This window comes from Oenanthe melanoleuca, chromosome 12, assembly GCF_029582105.1.
Source record: "Oenanthe melanoleuca isolate GR-GAL-2019-014 chromosome 12, OMel1.0, whole genome shotgun sequence".
NCBI classification, from domain to species: domain Eukaryota; kingdom Metazoa; phylum Chordata; class Aves; order Passeriformes; family Muscicapidae; genus Oenanthe; species Oenanthe melanoleuca.
The window spans coordinates 17,452,183-17,473,012 of NC_079346.1; the positions used below are offsets into that span (position 1 = coordinate 17,452,183).

General features: G+C 43.5%; 1 protein-coding gene across 2 annotated transcripts in view; it reads left to right on the forward strand.

Moving 5' to 3' along the window:
* The window catches only part of SLC6A1 (solute carrier family 6 member 1), a 64,507-nt gene that overhangs the window by 13,397 nt on the left and 30,280 nt on the right, over positions 1 to 20,830 (forward strand). The window contains exon 1 of one of the 2 annotated variants that reach the window (XM_056501537.1): positions 4,918 to 5,219. The exons of the other annotated variant lie outside the window; for it this stretch is intronic. The gene's annotated coding sequence lies outside the window, so the exon portion shown is untranslated. Of the gene's footprint in view, positions 1 to 4,917; positions 5,220 to 20,830 lie in introns of those variants that run through there. 2 annotated transcript variants of the gene reach the window in all.

The window sequence follows — 20,830 nt, forward strand, 5'->3', positions numbered from 1 at the left end:
GCTTTATTCTGAGCTGGAATGTTTTTTCTCCATGATATTTCTGCCTTCAAGATGGAGGGTTTACAAACAGCTGGAAATGAGAGGAAGCTCTTGGAGGGGAATTTGGGCAGCTGGAAGAGAGAGAAGTGGGATCTTTGCAGAAAACCATGGCTCCACTGGCCTGGATAGTCTTCCAGCAGTGGACAATGCAGTTCTGTGCTTTTAGATGGTGATGGGGAGCATAAAATGTGGACTGGGTGGCAGCTGGGCTGCTGTGAGTTTTTGTGTGGGAGGGTCCTTATTTTCCCCAGGAAAGCTGAATTGGTTATTGTTCTCTCTGGAGGATGGGAATCACAAAAGAATGCTGCTTCCATTTTCTTCTTCTTGCAGTTTTAATTCAGTCCCAGCTATTTAATGCTCCTGCTCCTTCCACAAAACATTTCCAGTTCTGGAACAGCAAATTCAAATAACCTCCATCCAATTTAACACAAGGTTCTTTATTTTATTTGGGTAATGGTGGCAGCTGCCTTAAAACCAGAGTGAAATTCCATCAGTGGAATCACTCTGCAATGCACAGAATGAGTTGTGAGTGAGGGTGCCCAAGCTGCCTTGCAGATAAATGTCTCCAGCATCAGCAGTTTGTTTGCAGGAGCAGGAGTTCCCTGTGCCATGTAGCAGCCAGGATTCACAGCTTCCCTGCCAGATCTGCTGCAGCAGGGATAAAGAGCTCTTTGTTTACAGGGGAGGAGGGGGAAGGCACCCTCCAGGCTGCTGCTCCTGGAGCACCAGCTCACCCTGGCTTGTGGGATCTGGGGTTGGCACCCTCACTGGGGTTGGCACCCTCACAGGGAGGGGATCTGCGAGGGGAGCTGGAGCTGTCAGCCTGATGAGCCCAGGAAGAGCTGCTGGGAGCTCTGGGGGATATTGCAGAATGCAGATGGAGTGCTGGGAGGGTTAGACACAGGGGCTGCTGCTCATAGCTGAATTATGAGAGGTGTGGAGCGCTGTCTTGTGGGGAGCACTCGCAGGTAATGGGAATCTCTTGGCTGATAAAAAGCTTCAAGCTCTGCTCTGATGGATCTTAAATATGGTGCTGCTGTTTGTGGATGTGCAGCTGTAACCTTCTCCTGCCCCCAGCCACATCTTCCCCTCCCTAGTCTGAGCCAGACATTGGACCAAAACATAATTAAACCTGGTATTTCTGTCCCAAACTAGGCATTAATCACTCAGCATAGGGTTTTTTAATTGTTCTTGGGAGTCTAAGGAAGACAGACACCTCAATCCCACTGAAATGCACACGTGGGTATTTTTGAAACAACCACTCTATTTCATATAATCCAATGGTGATCTTTTATCAACACAGTCTGAATTATATAATATATATAAATAATAATAATAAATATAAATATTTGCTATGTGGTTAAATAAATTATAAAATAGATTATATAGATATAGATATAGATATAGATATAGATATAGATATAGATATATTAGATATAGATATATTAGATATAGATATATAGATGATATAGATATAGATAGATATGGATAGATTATATAGATAGATATAGATATATAGATATAGATATATAGATTATATAGATATATAGATATAGATATAGATATAGATATAGATATAGATGATATAGATATAGATATAGATATAGATATAGATATAGATATAGATATAGATATAGATATAGATATAGATATAGATATAGATAGATATAGATATAGATAGATATAGATGTTTTGCTATGTGATATTCCCATTGCCCATATAATGTTTTAAAACAATAATGCTCCCACAGTTGTTTTTTCCTCTCTATTTAATTTTACCACTTGATACCCACAAGTGCTTCCATAGCCCAAGAGAACCCAGTTTTCCTCAGCTCCCTCCTTGCCTCTCACTGAGGTAGGCAGTGAATTGCTGTGAATTGCACAAGTTTTCTTATCCTGAACAAACCTGAAGGAACTGAACATCATAAAAATGTGCAAATAGTACTGGCCCTGCTGAAATGTGAGCAGGTTTTGCCTCCTTTGCCCTGAGTGTTGTTATCCCTTCAGGATTATTGGGAGTTTGATACTTGTGCTGGTAACAAAACATAAAGGTCCTGTGGTTTGAAGGTGGGAATAGTGGAGGTGCAAAATTGGAAATATCTAGATGCAGGTGGGAGACACTTCAGCCAATGTTTACAGCAGGAGGAAACAGAATTTGGAGCCTATTTTCTCTATTTAAAAGAAATAAATAAACAAATAAATAAGGACAGTTTCATCCACAGCAGCTGCCTCCCTGGGCCTGGCTTCCCTCAGGGTCTCTGGGCCACCTTTAGAGGTGATGGACATCTCCAAAATTAATGGTGCACCTCATAAAAAATTTGGGAAGAGCCTCTGGAGGTGATCAGGCTCACAGGAGTGCTGTGAGCTGGGTTTGGCTGTTTGGCTGCATTTGACTGGCTTATAGACAAATGGCAATAAATCAACAAATTACACACATCTCTCACTTTCTCTGCTTCTTCCAAGCCCAGAAATGTTTGTAGCTACAGAAGATTTCTCTCCTTGCTGTAATAACTTTATACCATGGTGTGCTGTTTGTTTGTTCAGGTTAAATTTCTCTCCCTTTGGTGAAATTCCCTTTTCCTCCAAAGAGGCAGGGGCTGCCAGGGGAGCTGAGGATGTTCAGTGCTTTCCAGAGCACAATCCTGCAGTCTGGCAGGATATTTGGAGCAGCTCCATTGCTGCTCCAGCCTGGCTGGCAGCTCAGTCACAGGGGACAGCTCTTCACTCAATCTGTGCCATGCAGATAAGAACTGAGATTTTTCCCATAGAGAAAAGTGACTTGTTTTGTTATTTTATTGAGCTCAGAGGGTATGGAATGAAGTGTAATGTGCATTATGCCTGGTGAATGCCTGGAAGATGAAGCTCCAGAGGAGCTGGGATGTGTTCCTTGAAATCAATGTTGTGCAGCACAGAAAGATTTCTGTTCTTCTGGAGAGCCAAGGAATTGCTCACTGACCAACAGGCAGAAACAGATTTTTATTCTGATTTCTTAGAGGGGAAATGCATTTTGGAAAGGAGGTGATTAGCAAAGAATGAAGAAATGTGGAGGAATAAAAAGACAGCATTATTATTTCAATCCAGGTTTTGTGGCCTTGGCCTCTGGTAAAAAAAAAAAAAAAAAATAAAAGAACTTTGTGCTTGGTATGAACAGGTGCAGCAATTGCTTTTGAAATGAGTCCAAGCAAATAACATGAAGTGCTCATTTTACACCTCAGTGAGTGCTGTGCAAAGAGCAGAACTTCCCAGCAGATATAATTCCATTGATAGCCTTGGTGCCTGCTCACTTAAAGCAGCACAGTGGTATCTGCTCCCTCCTCAGATAAAAAAAACAATTTATTATATAGGTCAGGATTTGGTTTGGGACACTCCTGAGCCTTTCTGAATGCTTCCCTTTCCAAGGTTAATGCTGTGATCCCAAAAAGAGTGTAGGTTTTGACTTAGTTTAGGTTTATTCATTTTAATATACTTAGTTTTTGTTGTGAGATAGGATTAGGAGTAAAAGATAAGGCAGGTTTAAAATTTAAAAGGGTATAAAGAAAAAAGCAAAGGGCCCAACAGTGGTTGAGTGTCAACCACTAAATTAGCCTTAATTAATCCTATCAATTTCCAAAACCAGCACACCCCCATTCCTGGGCTGGAGGAGCCTGGACAATGGGAGCAGAATTTGGGAAAAACAAGGATTTAACAAGAAGATTCTATGTAAATATCTATGTGAAACAGAGAAAAATCGTTAAATGTACAATTTGAAGAAGGAATAAAAATAATAGTAAGATTTTATATAAAAGAAAAGAATTGCTGAGCTAGTTTTACTTGATAACTAAGAAGCTAAAGAGTAAAATGAGTTGAAAGGAGTTTTTAATGACTTAAAGCAAAGGATAAATTCACTTTAAACAAAAGATGTTTTTACCAAGCAAAAAAATTTTCACAGGCAAAAAAAAATGCTTTGTAGGAAAATAAAACTCAAAAATTTCCACTAGAAGAAAACTAAAAAACAACTTTTAGTTTAAACTGTAACATACTAACTTTTTGTGATTGAAAAATAGTAACATAAATATGGTTATATTAGTAATATTAGTAATATGGTGATATTAGATATGGTAGATATTAGTATTAGTAGTTATGATAGGCTATAAGTAATAATAAAAGTGTTGATTGGTTGTCACGTTTTAAAATGCTCTAATAAAAAGTATAAATAAATATAGATATAGATGATATAGATATAGATATAGATATAAATATAAATATAAATATAAATATAAATATAAATATAAATATAAATATAAATATAAAAATATATAAATAGAAATATGGATATAGATATAGATATAGATATAGATGATATAGATATAGATAGAGATAGATATAGATATAGATAGATATAAATATAGATATAAATACAGATATAAATATAAATATAAATATAAATATATAAATATATAAATATATAAATATAAAAATATATAAATATATAAATATATAAATATAAAAATATATAAATAGAAATATAGATATAGATATAGATATAAATATAGATATAAATACATATATAAATATAAACATAAATATACATATACATATACATATACATATACATATACATATACATATACATATACATATACATATACATACACATATATTTAATGACTAATGATACACTAAATAATATAATAAATAATAAATATTAAAAAGTATTAATATAAAAATGCTCTAATAAAAAGTATATAATGCATTGCAATCACAATGAGTTGGCTTCAGACTAACCCTCATCACCCACAGCCATGAACTGCAGCGTCCTCTGGCTACAATAAACAGCATTTTAAAGTCCTGCATCCCTAATTTGGGCTCTCCCAAGCAGCACTTGGCTTCCACCCCTCCCAGCACGGGTGGGTGAATGCCCTGCTGGCAGCAGAGCCTGGGGACACTCTCTGCTCTGAGACACAGGGTTCAGCTCCAAGCCAGGGACAAAAGGGAACCTTCCAGAGCCCAAGCAGTGGGAACAGCCCTGCTGCTGCTCAGGACACCCTGGGGACTCCTCTCGTTGGGAAAGAGGGAAATAATTTGGGAGAGGAGCCCCTGCAGGTTCTGCCAGCTCGTGGCTGATGGGGCAGAGAGGTGGCTTGGGCTCAGAGCTGTGACACCGTGGTGGATGAGGAGCTGCCTTGGCGTTCTCTGTGGCAGGTAAGGAGTATATATCATATATCTGATATTCTGCCTGCTGCCTTCTCTCCTCTCAGGGACAGCAGAGGGAGGGAAAGGGGATTTTCTCCTCTGTTCCCTGTAGCTCTCCTCCAGGAGCTCTGCATGAGCAGTGCTCTGGCATTGGGCTCAGCATTTTCTCTCAGAAATGTTGGTATTGAATTTTATCTTTTTAATCTCATCTTAAAAATTCATCACAGGAAGATTGTATTCTGAATATTTCTCTCAGTGTTCCCAGTCACAGGACCCAGAGAAGTTCATTGCTCACTGGGGTTCCCTCAATTGCTGTAAAACCTTGAACCAGTTGGGAACATCTCAGCTTTTTTTATATTTTGCTTTCTTTAGTGGGGGCACCTGTAGTGAGGCAAATAAAAAGATATTTCCAATAATGGAACCATCTCCCCCTGAAGCATGGCTCCAAGTTTTCCTCCTGCTATTGATCTGTGTCAAACTTCTGGGTTGATACCTTCATTTCAAGCATCAATCTCACCAGTTTAAAGCAAAACTTATCCATTTTAGCATAAAGGAAAAAAAAAAAAAACTACATTTAAAGAGGCAAAGCACGTAATTCTCATCAAGTGTTGATTAAAGTCTTGAATAAAATACTTTTTTTATTTTTCCTGTGCCATCACTGCTGTGGGTTGTTAATAAAAAGAGAAGTAAAGCTCAGCTGTGTTCTCCTGGAGCTGGAGCAGGCAGCAGTTATTTGCTTCCCATTAGGAAGGTGACATTCCCAGATAGATGGCCTAGAAAATTGTTTCCAGAGAGTGAGAAAAATTAGTTCAGGAGGGTTACTGAGCATCCAGCTCAAATTGCTGGGTACCTGGCAGCACATGGCACTGTGGCAAGTGCTCAGCCTGGGGTGGTGACAGAGAGGAGATGCTCCAAACACCTCTTGTCTCACATTCTGGCTGAGCTTGCAGAGCTGGGCTACCAAATTCCCCTGTTTGGGGCTTTTTGTGGACACTGATAAGATGATTTTTCCATTGGTGTACAATAAATATGCTGCCTCATAATGCTGGGCTTGGGTTTCTGGTTTTTGAAGTGCTTTTGATAGCATGTTGTGCTCATTTTTCAAATTGTGTGAGTTAAATGGAGCCTAAGACATGGGATAGAAAGATACTTGGCATTTGTGGGGATTTCTGTAGCAGTTTTCATGTGTGGTGGGATTTTTTTTCTTACCTAGAAGAAGCTGTTTTGCAATTGGCTTTTTACAAATCGAATTTTTTTTTTTTTTTTTTTGTTTACTTTTGTTCCTAAACACCACAATGCACCTTATAAAACCAGTGCAAGGGGAAATAAATCAGAATTCATTATTCCAAAACACATTTCACTCCCCTTCAGATCTGTTTGTCAGTATTTGGCACTGGCACCCATGTGGGACTCTCCCTTCAGCCAAGGCTTGGAAAGTTTTAAATGGGAACTAGCTGAACACTCCCAAGCTGCTGCTGTGGGGAGTGAGGGAAATGAGGTTTTGTGTGCCATTTGTATTCCCCTGGGGTTCTGAGCAGCATTTCAAAGGGGAAGCAAGGAAGAGATTTCCTCCTGTGATTCCTATTGAGCCCAGCTATTGTGGAGGGAGCTGAAAAAAATCTTAAAATACCTGTAATATGGTTATGGTGCTCATTGTGAGGTTTGTTCTTTGGTTTGATTGACTCCCTGTCACATCTGGGGTGGAATTTATCAGCTCTTTGTTAAGAAAGAGCTACTGGAATGCAATTGCAAAGCTGATACTTTGCCAGGATTTAATTTTCAGAGAGTGCCAGGGCATCTTTCACAGTCACAGATCACGACTCCCACCTTTTGGATGGTGGTTTTGTTGGGGAAATGTGGTTGCAGAAATCATTTTGCTTGGTGTATAAATAGCACCTGCATGTGGTTGTGTTCCTCAGGAGGAGAAGAGGAGCCATCTGAGCTGCCAAGAAAAAAAAAAAAAAAAGCTGGAAAAGAAAAGGATTGGTTGCAGGAGGACAGAGGTAATTGGGACCATATGCTGTTCCTCAACTGAGCAGTCATGTACTACAGTGCAAAGATTTGAGACAGCTCCACACTCATCCCTGAGTTGTTTTGTGTGTTCAGTGATGGCTCTGAGCTCTCTGGGGCTGTGAAAATCCAAAAATCTTGGCTGTCCCCTCAGCAGGAGACTCCAGAGCCAGAGGTGAGCTCGGCTGGTGAGGCTGGGGGGCACCAGGGAGCAAACAAAGCCTGAAAAAGATTTGGGAGTGATGGAAAAAGGAGTTTCCTTCAGTTGTAGAGGAAGGAACGCTGCTCCAAGAGCTGTGGAAAGGGACAGGAGTGGGGCTAGAGGCAGAATGGAGTGCCAGAGGTGGCACAGGAGCGTGGTGCAGGTCAGGGCTGTGCTGCACAGAACACGTTTTCCAGAAACTTACTGGAGAGTGTTTGTAGCAGGAAGCAGGGAATGTTCGAGTGTGAGCAAGTATTCACATTATTCTGTGTAAGTTTGACCTCTGGCTCTCTGAAGGCCAGTAGACAGGACTTTGCAAGGCCCAGGGGGCACATTAGCAGCATCCAGGTGACATTTCAAACACTAAATACAGCAACTCCCTCTCCTCTTATAGCCCATCTGTCATTGTTCTGGCTGGCTGGCCAATTTACTGGAGTCTGCTCATGTGACAGTTTATTTATCTTCACCACAGACTTAGTTCATGTATCTAAGATTTCCAGTTTGGCAGAGGGAAGGGAATATTGCTGCAGTGCAATTCTCCACTTGTCTGAGAGACAAGCTACCAAAATCCCAATGTGCTCCCCTGGAGCAGTGTCCCAGTACCCCAAATCAGTTCTTGAGCCTGTGCCTTATCATTAGAAGCCACAAATCATCTGTCCTGATTTGAAAACTTATAGTCTGCTGTAGCAGAGGATTGCTGCTGTTAATCCTGCACCTGTCCTGACAAAATGTTGTTCCATGATGGAAATTGCACATGTGGTGCAAATTTACTCGTGTTCCCTTTCCTTAATTCTTTGCTGCTGTTGTTTCATCACTGATTCTTGTACATCTTTCCTTCTTGGCTTCACAAAATGAGATTCACAGGGGGCTGGAATGACCCTTGCAGCCTGGAGAGCATGGCCAGGCTGGGAGCTGGCTGGGGAGAAGGAACTGTTTGTGCTGCATTATCCTCTTGGTAAAAAATGCAACAGATTCTGCTCCTCTTTGTCTGGAGATCTTCCCAAATCCAGCAGAAACAGGGACAGGGCAGCACCTTGGGGTGAATAATTACATTCAGAACTGGAAATTCATAATCTAAGGGATTTCCTCCACCTCAAACCAGCTCTTAAAGCATAAAGTCACCCCTGGCTGTGCTACCCCAGCACAGAGAGGGGTCTCTGGATGTGGCTCTGCCTCCCAGTATTGCTCTGCTCCCCTTTTCCCATCACTTCACCTCCCAGCAGCAGGGGGGTGAAGGATTGCCATGCCAGCTGTCCCAGGGTGCTCGTGCTCTCCTCTTGTGGTGGGTTTGAAATTGTCAAGTGGAAGAATGTGGTTAGGATGCTGAAAACCCAAAGAATTACAACAATAATTAAACACCTGCCAGAGACATGAAAAGCATGCTTTCCAAAAAGTGCTGCCACCTTGGACCAATGAGCCCTTCCTATTCTGCACTGCATGAACTACCCTATATAAGTGTGGTGTTTCTTTGAGTAAAGCTCTGTTTTGCTCCTCCATTACACAAGGACTTTTTGCATTATCCTTTCCCCTCTCCTGCAGCCAAAATGCAGCAGGAGCAGGGTTCCAGCAGAGCACTGGGGGAGTTTTCTGTGATGGGAGAGCCCCTTTCCCTCCCCAGGCTGCTGGAATGGGACTCCCATGGGAGCCTTTCCCTGCTGCTCCCCCTGAGCTGTTGGGTGCTTGCCTTGCCAGGGTTTCTCAGGGCTATCTGACCCCTCACACAGGTCGAGTTTGTAGAGGAAAACTCTGCCTGGGAGCACTCAAAGCATGCCTGCTAGTAGGCTTTGCATCATAAATAAATAACATTTCCCAGGATGAAGTTTGGAGGTGAATTTTTTGATTGAGAGGAGGAGCATGTGTGGTTTGTTTTTTTTTTTTGATTTTTTTTTTTTTTCCCCTTCTCTGCTTTTCCAGAGCACTCTAACTGGAAGATGTAATGGCTGTATGAATTGCTATTTAATCAGGGATGCTAATTAAGTCTCAGCTCTTTAATGCTTTCATGGGAGAGCTGTGTATGATTTGCAGTGGCTGGAATTGCAGTTGCAGGCAATTGAGCTCCTCTTGGCTTTGTAGGACCTGAAAGTTCAATTTTCTGAGGGATAATCAGGGCTCTGAGAGATGCTGTCACCTTTAACATCCCCCCTGGACTGAGGGTAGGAGATATTTGGAAAAGGAAATATTCTAAAGCAGCAAGGTAATGAAACAATGCAATCATTTCAGATTTTAGGCAGCCTTTCTGGAGTGTATAATTACAGTGGCACATCCACTTTTATGGCACAGTTAATATAATTGGAGGTTAAATATAAAGCCCATTGGGAAAAAGAAATTTCGCTTGTTTTTTTTCACTTGTTTAATTTTATACTGAAATCAAAAAAAAGGTTTTGAGCTGGGGCTGTGTGCTGCCTTATCAGATGGCAGCAAAGAATTCCCAATTCTGGGTCTGAGAAATCCTTTCCAAACAAGTTGGTCCCACCAGCAAGTGAAGGGAGACATTTAAGAAGTGGCACAAAATGTGTGGAACACTTGTCAAGTTGTGAGGTGCAGTCAAAACCAGCCCAGGAGCTACATTTCCATCAGAGAGCAAGCAGGTCTGTGATTAAGAACAAGCTGGGATTTTTGGGGTTTGAGGGGTTTTAGTCCTCCAAATGTTGTATTTTGGAAGCTGAGATGTGTGATACAGCGTGGTGGTCACCTTAATTAAGCATGTCAGAGCCTGGCATCCAAAAATCTGCCATTTCTGCATGGCAAAAGGGACAGAAGGGAGAAGAAAAATGGAGAAAAATATTTATATTTCTCTTTCTTGATCAGAATGCTTCTTGGAAAAGCATCTGCCCTTAGGAGAAGGGTAACTCAGAGACATCTCAGATGCTTGAGGCCTGAGAAAGAGAGCACAAGATGGACTTTTAGACTAAAGATGGACTTTTTAGATTAGGTTGGGCCCTGGAAATGCTCCAGTAGGAAATTTGATGAGCTTGTTCAACAGGGCTGAGTGTGGCAGCTGAGCTGGCATTTTTCTGAGCCTTTTGAACTGCTGGAATGCTGGAATGCCCTGCTTGGTGCTGGTTCTGTGGTACCTGAGATCTTCCCACCAGCACTCTGGGGTTTTTTTTGTGAAGAATTTGAAGTGGTGCCATCCTTCCTTTGGTCTACTCTGAAGTATTTTCAGTCAAATCCATAAAAGCAGAAATGGTGGTTGACAATAAATGGAGGCTCTTTTTGCTTTGCATTTGGAGCTGGGATTAGTGATGTCCTTCCAGCTTTAGTCTGGTTTGATTTTCAGCTTATTTCCAGCCTGCCCCTCTTTTGATCAAACCCCACAGGCAGAGAGGGAAGTTGTTTATGGCACAGACAGTCAGACTTCAGATGCTAAAATCTCCCCAAGGACCTGGATACCCAATTGCTGCTGCAATGCTCGTTCCAAAAAGTGGAATTGGTGAGACAAATCCTTTGGATGCTGCAAATTGCACTCGGATTTGGGGAGGGGAGGAGGACAGGCATTGTGTCAGCGACTCTTTTGAAGTCCATGGTGACCTTTGGGGACCTGAATATTCCCTTGCACAGGAGCTCTGGGTGGGAAGAGGCTGCCCCTGGAGGTGTTGGCTCCTCCAGAGCCTGTTGGGTGGGGAAAACTTTGTGGAAATGTGGAAAACTTTGAGCTCTAGAGTCAGACCTGCTTTTCCTGAAGAGCACCAGGTTCTTGTTCCAGCTTGATCAATTCCTGTTAGATGGCTGTGACCATTTCACTTTTATTTTTTTTGCCTTTGCTGTGAAACAGACCAATGTTCCTGGATTGATTTTTGCCTTTTGAAAGCTGCTCTGTGTAACTCCCTGGCAGGAGGGAATTGCTGCTGCTGACAGAGGCATCATGCAAGATCAATGCCTCCCCCATTTGTCCCAGTGGGAAAACACATGTTTTCCTAAGCTCTGCTGCCTGGATTTACCTGCTTGCAAAGGTTGTCTGGGCAGTCCTGAGATGCTGCTGGAAGTGGGAATCATCCATCCCATGCAGCCAGAGAAACCCATGAAGGGAAAAGCATGAACATTACTGCAGCTGCCAACCCATCCTCAGTATCACTGGATGCCTGCTGATAAATAACATTCCTCATCTCTTATCCAAAAGCAGCTGAGAAGACACATTTCCCTGATTGTCCAAACAAACACCCATCTCCAGGCTGTTTTCTCAAACAAATTAATTTATTATTGCATCTGTGATGGCCTGAGGGCTCTCTTCTCATATCTCCACTGGAGAAATTCTGGCACAATAATCTAATTTGGACTCCCTGAGATTAGGGGTCATTGGCAACACCTGAGTGGCAGGAGTGTGCTCCATGGGGTTTTTGTACATTCCTTTTTCCCAGGGAGGTTCCTCCCTGCCAGCTCAGGGGCACTGGCAGATTTGACAAGTGGTTAAAGGTAGGATTTCCAGATGTGCTTCAGGAAACTGAATTTTTGCTGATTATCAGCTACAGATCTGCCCCAAAGCAAGGTCAATAGGGAGAACTGAGTGTTGCTGTTGGGTCTGTTGGGTCACGTTGAGTTTTTTGTTTATTTTCATACATGTGTCCTTTACTATGAGTTGGAATTTTAAAGATAAACACTGAGAAATGCCATTTCTTGGGTGAATGTGAGCACTGCTTGAGAAGCAGGGGTTTATTACTCTTCCTGTCAGTCCAGCTGGAGTTCTTGGAAGCCCAGCTGTGGGAGAAGGTTTGAGCTGTGTTGTTCTTACTGCTAATTTCATTAATAATAGAGCTGCTGTCCAGGAAGAGACTGAATTCCTGAACCAGAAATCTGCTCAGGCTTTAAGTTGCAAGGTGGTTTTGTTTACTCTGAGAATGCATTCCCCACCAGAGCTGCTATTTCAGATCTTCTAATGTTGGTTTTATATGTGCTCACAGCCATTAGTTTGCAAATGATGATTGGATTAGCAAATTAGATTCCTTCACCCTTGGCAAGTGCCACAAACCTTGTAATTGGAAGGCTGTGAAGGTCTGAGGGGGAGAAAAAGCAGTTCCAAAAAATAAAAAAATAAAAAGGAGGAGGGGAGAAACACCATACCAAATTATTTGTTGCAGTAAATGAGGTTTTATCTGATGTAACTAAATGCATATAACTGGGTTGGGCTTTTTTTTTTTTTCCCCCTATAGAGTCAAGTGAGATTAAAGTGGTATCAGTATGAATGTTCAAATCCTCAAGTGTAGATCTGGAAAAATATTTCCTGATATGTTCTGTCAGGGCAGGCAGATGAAAATAAAGCTGTCAGTCCTGCAGACAGCAGCAGACTCATCCATTTTGAGAGCAAGGCAAGCACTGTGTGCACTCTTACCTGATATGAAAACACATTTTTCCTCCTTAAACTTCTTGCTGATGAACTGTGTACCTTTGGAAAAAAAAGCAAGCTTAACCTAATCTCCTCCAGGGGAAAAAAATCACACCTCCCATGTGTCATATTTTTCCTTGAGTGGTTTATTATTCAAACAAATGGTGTGGGGGGGAGCTAACTCCTTCCTTTGCCTGCTTGAGGCTGTAGACTGAAAAACATGCCCTGGAGATCAAAGAAAATGTGTTTTGTAGTGGCTGAGAGTAAATAATTCAACTTCTGCCTTTGAATGAGCAGCTGTCCCTCAGAGCAGAGGTGCTCAATGGGCTCCAAGGGAGGATTTAACCCTTTGGGCCAGCCCAAGCCAGCAGGGCTCCCCAAAACCCTCAGGCACAGCTGGCATGACCTTACCCAGGTGACCTGTTCCACCTGGGACCTGCAGCTTTCTGCTTCCCCTGCTCTCTGCTCTGGGCTCCTGATCCACATCCCAGTTAATCCTGTCCCAGTGTGGCCTCAGCCTCCCTGGCTGAGCAGCCCCAAAACTCTTCTGGGGCACAGACAGCTGTGCCAGATGCTGACAGTGGCTCCAGGTGCCAGAGTTACCCTTTGCTTCCAGTTTGTCCTCCTTGAAGCCTTAAGAGGTGTGTGAACCTTATTTTTGTGTTGGGTTAGAGCAGCAGGCTTTGGGCCATGACAGAAACCAGCACTTGGTGCTGTGTGCCCTCCTGGCCCTTTCAGCATGCTGCTGCATGGATGCCTGCTGGTAAATTTGCTGAAAATATAAAAAAAAAAACCCACAAATCAATTCCTTCATGAGGCAGGAAATTGTTACTCCTCCATCATTGCATTTGGCTTGATGCTTGTTAGAGAGGGAAAAAAAACATCCCCCAAATATTTCATAATAAAAAGCACAGAGCAAGTAAAACATCAGCTATTGTTTTATTGCTGCTGTGTTTCCACCATCAGTTTACAGCTATCTTTGATGAGGAAAGCACCAGCACAGTGATGGAAAGAGCTTTTTGTCCATAAGGGCTGTGTGTAGGAATTTAGTACCTGTAACACAGAGAAATTGGAAGGATTATTTTTCCATGTTCCCACTGCAGTGAGTAAAGTGGATGTTTGGTTTATATTTGCAATGACTGACTTGCTGTGAGAGGCAGATATTTGTAAAGATCCTGAGCGAGGAGAGTTGTTAGTGGATGCTCAAGGCATGCCTGAGGAGGTTGTTCAATATATTTATTTTGACCAAAGCAGCAAAGCTTCAAAGCTCCTTTGCAGATAGAAAGCTCCAGACAGGTAAAACCAAAATCTAGTGATGGTTTTCAATGCATGTTCTCCACACTGGAAATCTTTGCGTGGTACTCCCATATATTCCAAATAAACCTATTTAAACCATCACTGCAGTCAGGTAAAAACCACCCAGGTGCACTTTTAACCTCATAAATAAAATGCCACAGCACAGATATGACTGTCCTGGAGCAAAGGATCCCTCCAGGAAGGGATCCCAACACCCAGGGCTTGACATTGCAGACACATACAGGGAAACATGCCCCAGACCTCAGGTGCCACCTGACAGCCCCAAATTTGAGCCCCAAAGGCAAGCAGAGACTTCCTGCCGGGAGCTGTGAGGATTCAGGAGGTTTGCATCTCTCAAAGGCCAATTCCTTGCAGGAAGTGGATCTGAGGTGCTGCTGAGCTGTTGTTAGGGGAGTCAGGGCTGGGATTCAGGGCTCCAAAACGCCCCCAAAGGCATTAGTGCTGGTTCAGAGCCATGCCAGCCTTTCAGAACAGACTCTGAGCCCAGTGCTTGTCTTCAGGGGAGGTGGAAATGCCGGGGGACAGGCGTGAAGCCCTGCCCTGCTGGCATTGTCATGCAATTGAGCCATCACCCAAAAACAGCAAGCACCACTTGCTTGGATTTCTCTTAAGCTTTTTCCTTTTATTATTTTTTTTTTCAGCTTGAAAGAGAACAACTTGTTCTATTTATCTCCTACCTTCAGAGTGAGTGCCCTGATTGTTTGTCCTTATCACTTGAAGCCAGAAAGTTTTATAGATTTGCAAAGCACCTCGATATTGCAGCTCCTGATCCGGCAGGAGGGGTGAGGGGGGGAAGAATTTCTTGTTTCCATTTAAACCGCTTTTAGTTCAGGCTGAAATCCCATTTAAACCTGAAGGTTTGGATTGAAGTTTGAGGATCAAAGGAAACAGAACAGATAGAGAACGTGGCTTGAGCTTGGAGCTATAGCTGGAAAGGGTAACCTCAGATTCAGGGCTTTTCTTCACTCTGCTGCACCCCCTCCAAAATGGAATGATTTTTCCAATTTCTCCTGCCAAGAGTCTTAACTGCATTAACATGTGCATGTGCCTGCAGCATTTTTTTGTTTGCTTTTCTCTGTATGATAACTGCATGTAAGAATCACAAATGTAAAGTATTTTCTTATTCAGAAAAGAGGGCTTTAAAAGAAGCCAGGAGCTAAAATGTAGAGGAAGCCCCAAAATTAGAACCCTTTGGATTAGCAGTGTTGGCAGCTGCTGTTGTTGAGAGCCTTTGTAAACCAGGAAACAGCATCTGCCAGAGCTGCCTCCTCTCCACCAGGCTTGGGGAAGTGCAAGCCTTGAGCTGGGCTAAAATTGGAGAAGGAGTTTTGTGGGAGTGGGGAAAAAAAAAATTACAATAAAATGATAGAAACTGAAAGAAGCTCGACTTGCACGAAGGTGGCACAGCCAGCCTCTGAAAAAAGGGGAAAATCCAGCTCTGTTTGTCAGAATGTATTCCCAGCCCTCACCCTGATGCTGGAGCTCCCTGGATGCTGCTGGTGGCTCTGGGAGCTGCAGACACCTTCCCCCTCTGGATGTCACCCAGAGTGACACACAGACCAGCCACACAGACAGAATCTGACCCCACATGTGCCAAGGTGCCACCCCTGAACAACAACTCAGCCCTGGCACTTCCAGGCAGCGTTATCAGGCTTAGGAGTGACTCAAATATCCCCAAAATCTGAAGCACTCACTGGGAGGGGCAGCAGAAGCACAAGGGAGGCATCCAGAACAAAAATGTTGTACTTTTTTTGGCTCAAATTCTGTTGGTTTTATCAAGCATTTTGAAGCTCTACTTGAACTTGAATTGATCTTCAAAGCTCTAATTCTCCTTCAGCACTGCCTTACAGAAATGGTTTTTCTTCTCCTTCTGGCTTCATTCTTAAGCATGAAATTCAAACTAGGGTGTTTTTAAATCTAATAAAGAGAATTGTAAACACTTAAAACTTTATTTCTGTCTCTGCACCTCATCTCCACAAAGGTGAAGATGTCCCTTTTCAAGCACTAAGAGCCAACAGCCTTTTCAGATTAGAGATCCATTTTAAAACTGTGTTGGCTCTAAATTCAGCCTGGTTGGGCACTGTGTGGGAAATTAGAGATGGGGGAACAGCAAGCATTTGGTGAAAACCTGGGTGTTTGGGGCAGTTCTGTGAATTTTGGCCCTTGGCATCTTGGTCAGAGCGTTCAGTGTTGCCTTGGCTGCTGCTCCCCATCCATGCTCTGACACAAACCAAGCCAATGCTCCTTTAAATATGAGAAATCCAGGCTGCAGTGATGTTCCTTCTGCTGCATTCTGACATGTGGTTCTACCTCCTCCCACCCAAAACAATAACACTTGAAAAAAATGACACAGCAACAGATGGGAGCTGCCTCCAGCCCTCAAACAAACCAAAACCCCGGGGGACTGGAGCAGCACAGGAGGCAGACACACCATGTTTTCACATGGTGTTCTCACCAAAGGAAACATTTTACACCTCCAGGTAATCTGTGTTGGCTCTCACAGGTTTCCAGAGCCCCTGGTGAGTGCCCAGGGCTGGCTCTGGCACCACCTTCCCCATTCCCTTTCCCTCATGGAACACTGCCTGCCAGCAAATTTGGCTCTGGCATGCCAGGGCATTCCTCTTCTTTGGGGAGAGAAATGGCACAGAGCTTAGAGATTGGTAAAAATGAAATAACAAACACCACCTCCAATTGCTTACACTGAGATTTAGATTTTTTTTTCCCCCCCAGAGACTATGGTTCACCGTGATCCTTGCTGGAGCTTTTATGTGCTTTTACTTGCCTTTATTTGCTTCCACGAGGCAAAAAGTCTTTCATACTTAGTCATTTGTACATGCTGGAGATGAAAAGAGGCCGTGAGGAGAGTGTAGCAGCGTTGTTATTGAGGGTTAAGGCATTGCTCTGGCACGCAAAGAAACTCTGCTCTGCATTCTGCTCCAGCCTCCTGCTTGGGCAAATTACTTTGCCTTTCTGAGTACTTGCTGCTCCCTTTTTCTGTGCTGGCTTCCTGCATTGGTGTGTCTCCAAGGACGGGCTTTGTGCAGCCCCTGGGCCAGCAGGAGCCCGCTGCCCCCAAGGCAGGAAGTCAGAACTGCCCAACTCCTGCCCACCCAGCTCCCAGCCCCAAAATCCACAGAAATGAAAGGTGCAGAACACCAGGAGAAATGGCTGGGTGGGCTCTTCATCACCCTCATCCCCCCCCAGGCAAGGGGAAGGGAGAAGGGAAGCAAACCTTGTGATGGGTGGTGAGTGAGAGCCTTGGATTTCTGCAGTTCAGCACAGGGCAGTAAATCCCTGCCCCACTAGGTTTGGATTTGGCTTTGTGCCTGTGGCCAAGATGGACCAGGAATGTTGGGTTATTTCCTGGGGGTCAGCAGAGGGATAATGGAACCTGCTGTAGCATCAACCCAAATTCTGCCTGGCACCTCTTGTGCCCTTTTCTGAGCCTCTCCCTGATCCCAGATGTTGCATTTTCTGTATACCACTTGTGTCCTATTCTGAGCTTCTCCTTGATCCCAGATGTTGCATTTTCCAGGCATCACTTGTGCCCTTTTCTGAGCTTCTTCCTGATCCCAGATGTTGCATTTTCTAGGCACCACCTGTGCCCTTTTCTGAGCTTCTCCCTGATCCCAGATCTTGCAATTTCTGGACACCACATGAGTCCTTTTCTGAGCCTCTCCCTGATCCCAGATGTTGCATTTTCTGGACACCACCTGTGCCCTTTTCTGAGCCTCTCTGTGTTGCATTTTCTACCCTTCAAACCAGTGTGGGCTCCCAGGGAAGGCCTTGGGGTGTGCACAATGACAATTAACACCAATTAGGGCTAAAGAATGACACCAATCTATGTAAAGAACAACGAGCAAACCCATTTTTATGCAGCAGTAACTTGTATTATCACCCTGCTCCATTAATCTTCAGATGGATGGGAGTAGAACCAGGAATTCAAATAAATATGGGAATGCTGTCCTTGCTTTTCCAAAGCACATCCTATTTACTGTGTGGGAGCTAGAAGTGAATCTGTGGTTGCAGTAGATGGGGTGGTTATTATACTATCCTAATTAACTTTTATTATGTTTATTTTTATTTATTATTTGTTATATTTAATCAGTCTAGAAGCTAAAGATAGAAATTTTAGGAAAAACTTTATTGCAAAGGAATACACCAGTGCAAACAGCAAGGGAAACACCATTCCAGAAGGTGGGAATCACCAAAGCAAGCAGGTACCCCCAGAGCCATTTGGTTCTGTTGTGAGTTGCTAGAAATCTGTCTGAAGTTGGGCCCAAAATGTTCTGGTGTGTAAATATAATGTAGTAGGAGCAGATGGTGCTAGTGTGGGCTGAGGAAAAACACACCCAAAATAGTTTATGAGCACCCCCAGCCTTGTTAGAGCTCCTGGGATGGATCAGGAATTGATGTTAATCTCTGTAAAGTCTTTGTAAGGGATTGATTGTCAGTTAGTTTTGATAGAATTCCATGATGAGTGGAAAAATCTTCTCCTCCCAGCGCCTATTGTCTATTTTAAACAAAAACTTTACCAGGTCAGGAAGGGACTATCACTACATGTTTGCAAGAAAATATTGTAGATTTTGGAATGAGCCTCCTGCAGACTGCCAAGAGGGGCAGGATCATTCTGCACATGTGGTTCAAGAGTGTTTTGTTGTATCCTGAGCCTGATGTTAACAAAAAGAGCACAATCCATTGTCTTTCAGAAATAACCTTGCTGTGGGCTATGTGGCCAGCCCTTTCCATGATTTTGCATCTTGCATTTCTTTTTTGTTCCTCTTTAATTTGAATGTGGTTTTTTTTCTTTAATTTTACTGTGGTTTTTATCAGACTAATTACAGAATCTCTTATAATTGCACAGCTACATATTTGCTAGCAAATTCTTCAGAAATATGAAACTTGGCTTTTTCTCAAGGATTAAGTGATTAATATTTATTTAAGGATCCAACCAGGATATGTCCTTGATAGCAACACTGTGTGAGAGACAAGCTCTCTCTGCAGGTTAGACTTTACATCAAGAGGGAATTTCATACAGGGAGAGCTACAGAAAATTATAAATCTCATTGCACAGGTGCCTCCTCAGGAATGTCTGTATGCCACAGAAATCTGGGCAGCTCTGGCCACACCTTTTGGCTTTTGGGTTTGATCTTCATTTCTGGAGTGCTGAGTTATCCTTGCAGGTGAAGACTGGAAAACTCCAAAGCAGCTGCTTTTCCTTCCTGCTGGTGGAGGGCCTCTCTCCAAGCCATCCTTATGATTTTTTTGGATCCTGGTGGTGATTTGTGCATCCCATGAGGGACCATAAGTGCTGTAGGAAGGCTGGGACCCTTTAAGGAGAGTCAAGACAGGCTATTTTTAGGAAACTATTTTCTTTCTTCCCTTCACATGCAGGCTCTGCTGCGTGGCTGGAGAGGAAATTTGTTTCCTTAGGGGTGGCTAGAACTGGGAGCAAGCAGATGAGCTTTCATGATGAGTCTTAGAGCCTGAAAGGGAATTGTCTTTGTCAGGAAGGGACCTGGGGGAACTGTGACAGCAGCTGGACACCAGCCCAGGGTGCCCAGGTGGGCAAGGGGCAGAGACAGAGAGGAGCAGGGCAGGGACTGTCCCCAAACCCTGGGGCAGCTCTGGCCCCACACAGGAGCAGCTGGAGGGGCTGGAGTGCCCAGGGCAGGGAGCAGGGCTGGGAAGGGGCTCAGCCTGGAGAAAAGGGGGTCAGGGGGAATTTCTGCCTCTGCACAACTCCCTGGAGAGGGGGAGATTTGGGATCTGCTCCAGGGAACAGGGACAGCAGGAGAGGGAACAGCCTCAAGTTGTGCAGGGCAGATTTAAACTGGATATTTTGAAAAATTTCATAACCAAAAAGGTTGTCCTGCACTGGAAGATGCTGAGCCACCACCCCTGAAGGGATTTTAAAGATGTGCAGATGTTGTACTTGGGGATTGAGGTGTACTGTGGGCTCGGCAGGGGTGGGCACGAGGATCTTACAGGGCTTCTCCAGCCTAATAAATGAAACAATTATTATGAATTAATATGAATTAATCTGGAACCTAAGGCTGCAGAAGCAGCAGGCAATAGAACAGGTTATAATTTCTATTGGAATGGCAAAACTTGCCCAAGTTGTCCCAATGCCTCCTTTCTGCCCTGTGACATCTGCCTCAGATTGGAGCCTTTCCTGCTTTAGTGCCCTTAGGAGAAGGGCAAAGAATTAATTAGAATTTAATTAGAATTGAGAAGAGCTTTCTCTGCTGCTCAAACCATGGTGGTGCCTTCTCCTGGTGAATATTTGCATTTTTGCCTGTGACACTGAGTCACTGACCTGCCCTGTGAAATTCCTTTCTGCAGGGCTTGGGGCACACATCTGCACAGGGATCTGATTTTGGGGCTCTGATGCCTTTTCTGCCAGCACAGCTGGATTAAAAAGCTGTGCCAGAAGAGAGAAGGCTTTCCCAGGTTTAACTCTGCAGTTTCACAAATTTGTACTCTTGGGAGTTTGGTGAGGGGATGTTTTACAGGGGGCTTTGAAATGAGCTGGCATTCCCAGAACTGGGTGCTGGATCCCTGCTCTTCAGAAGTCTCCAAAATGGAGAATTCTGCTTTCCCCAAGGCTAAAATCTACATCCTACTTTAGGCACCACAGTCTGGAGAGTGCATCTGATGCATTTCCTCCTACTGCTGGCCTGATCCTGAGCAGAAATATTTGCACAACTGCTTGTGCACAAATAGTGACCCCCCTGCTTTTTGCTGCCACAAGCAAGAAAACTTGTGGAA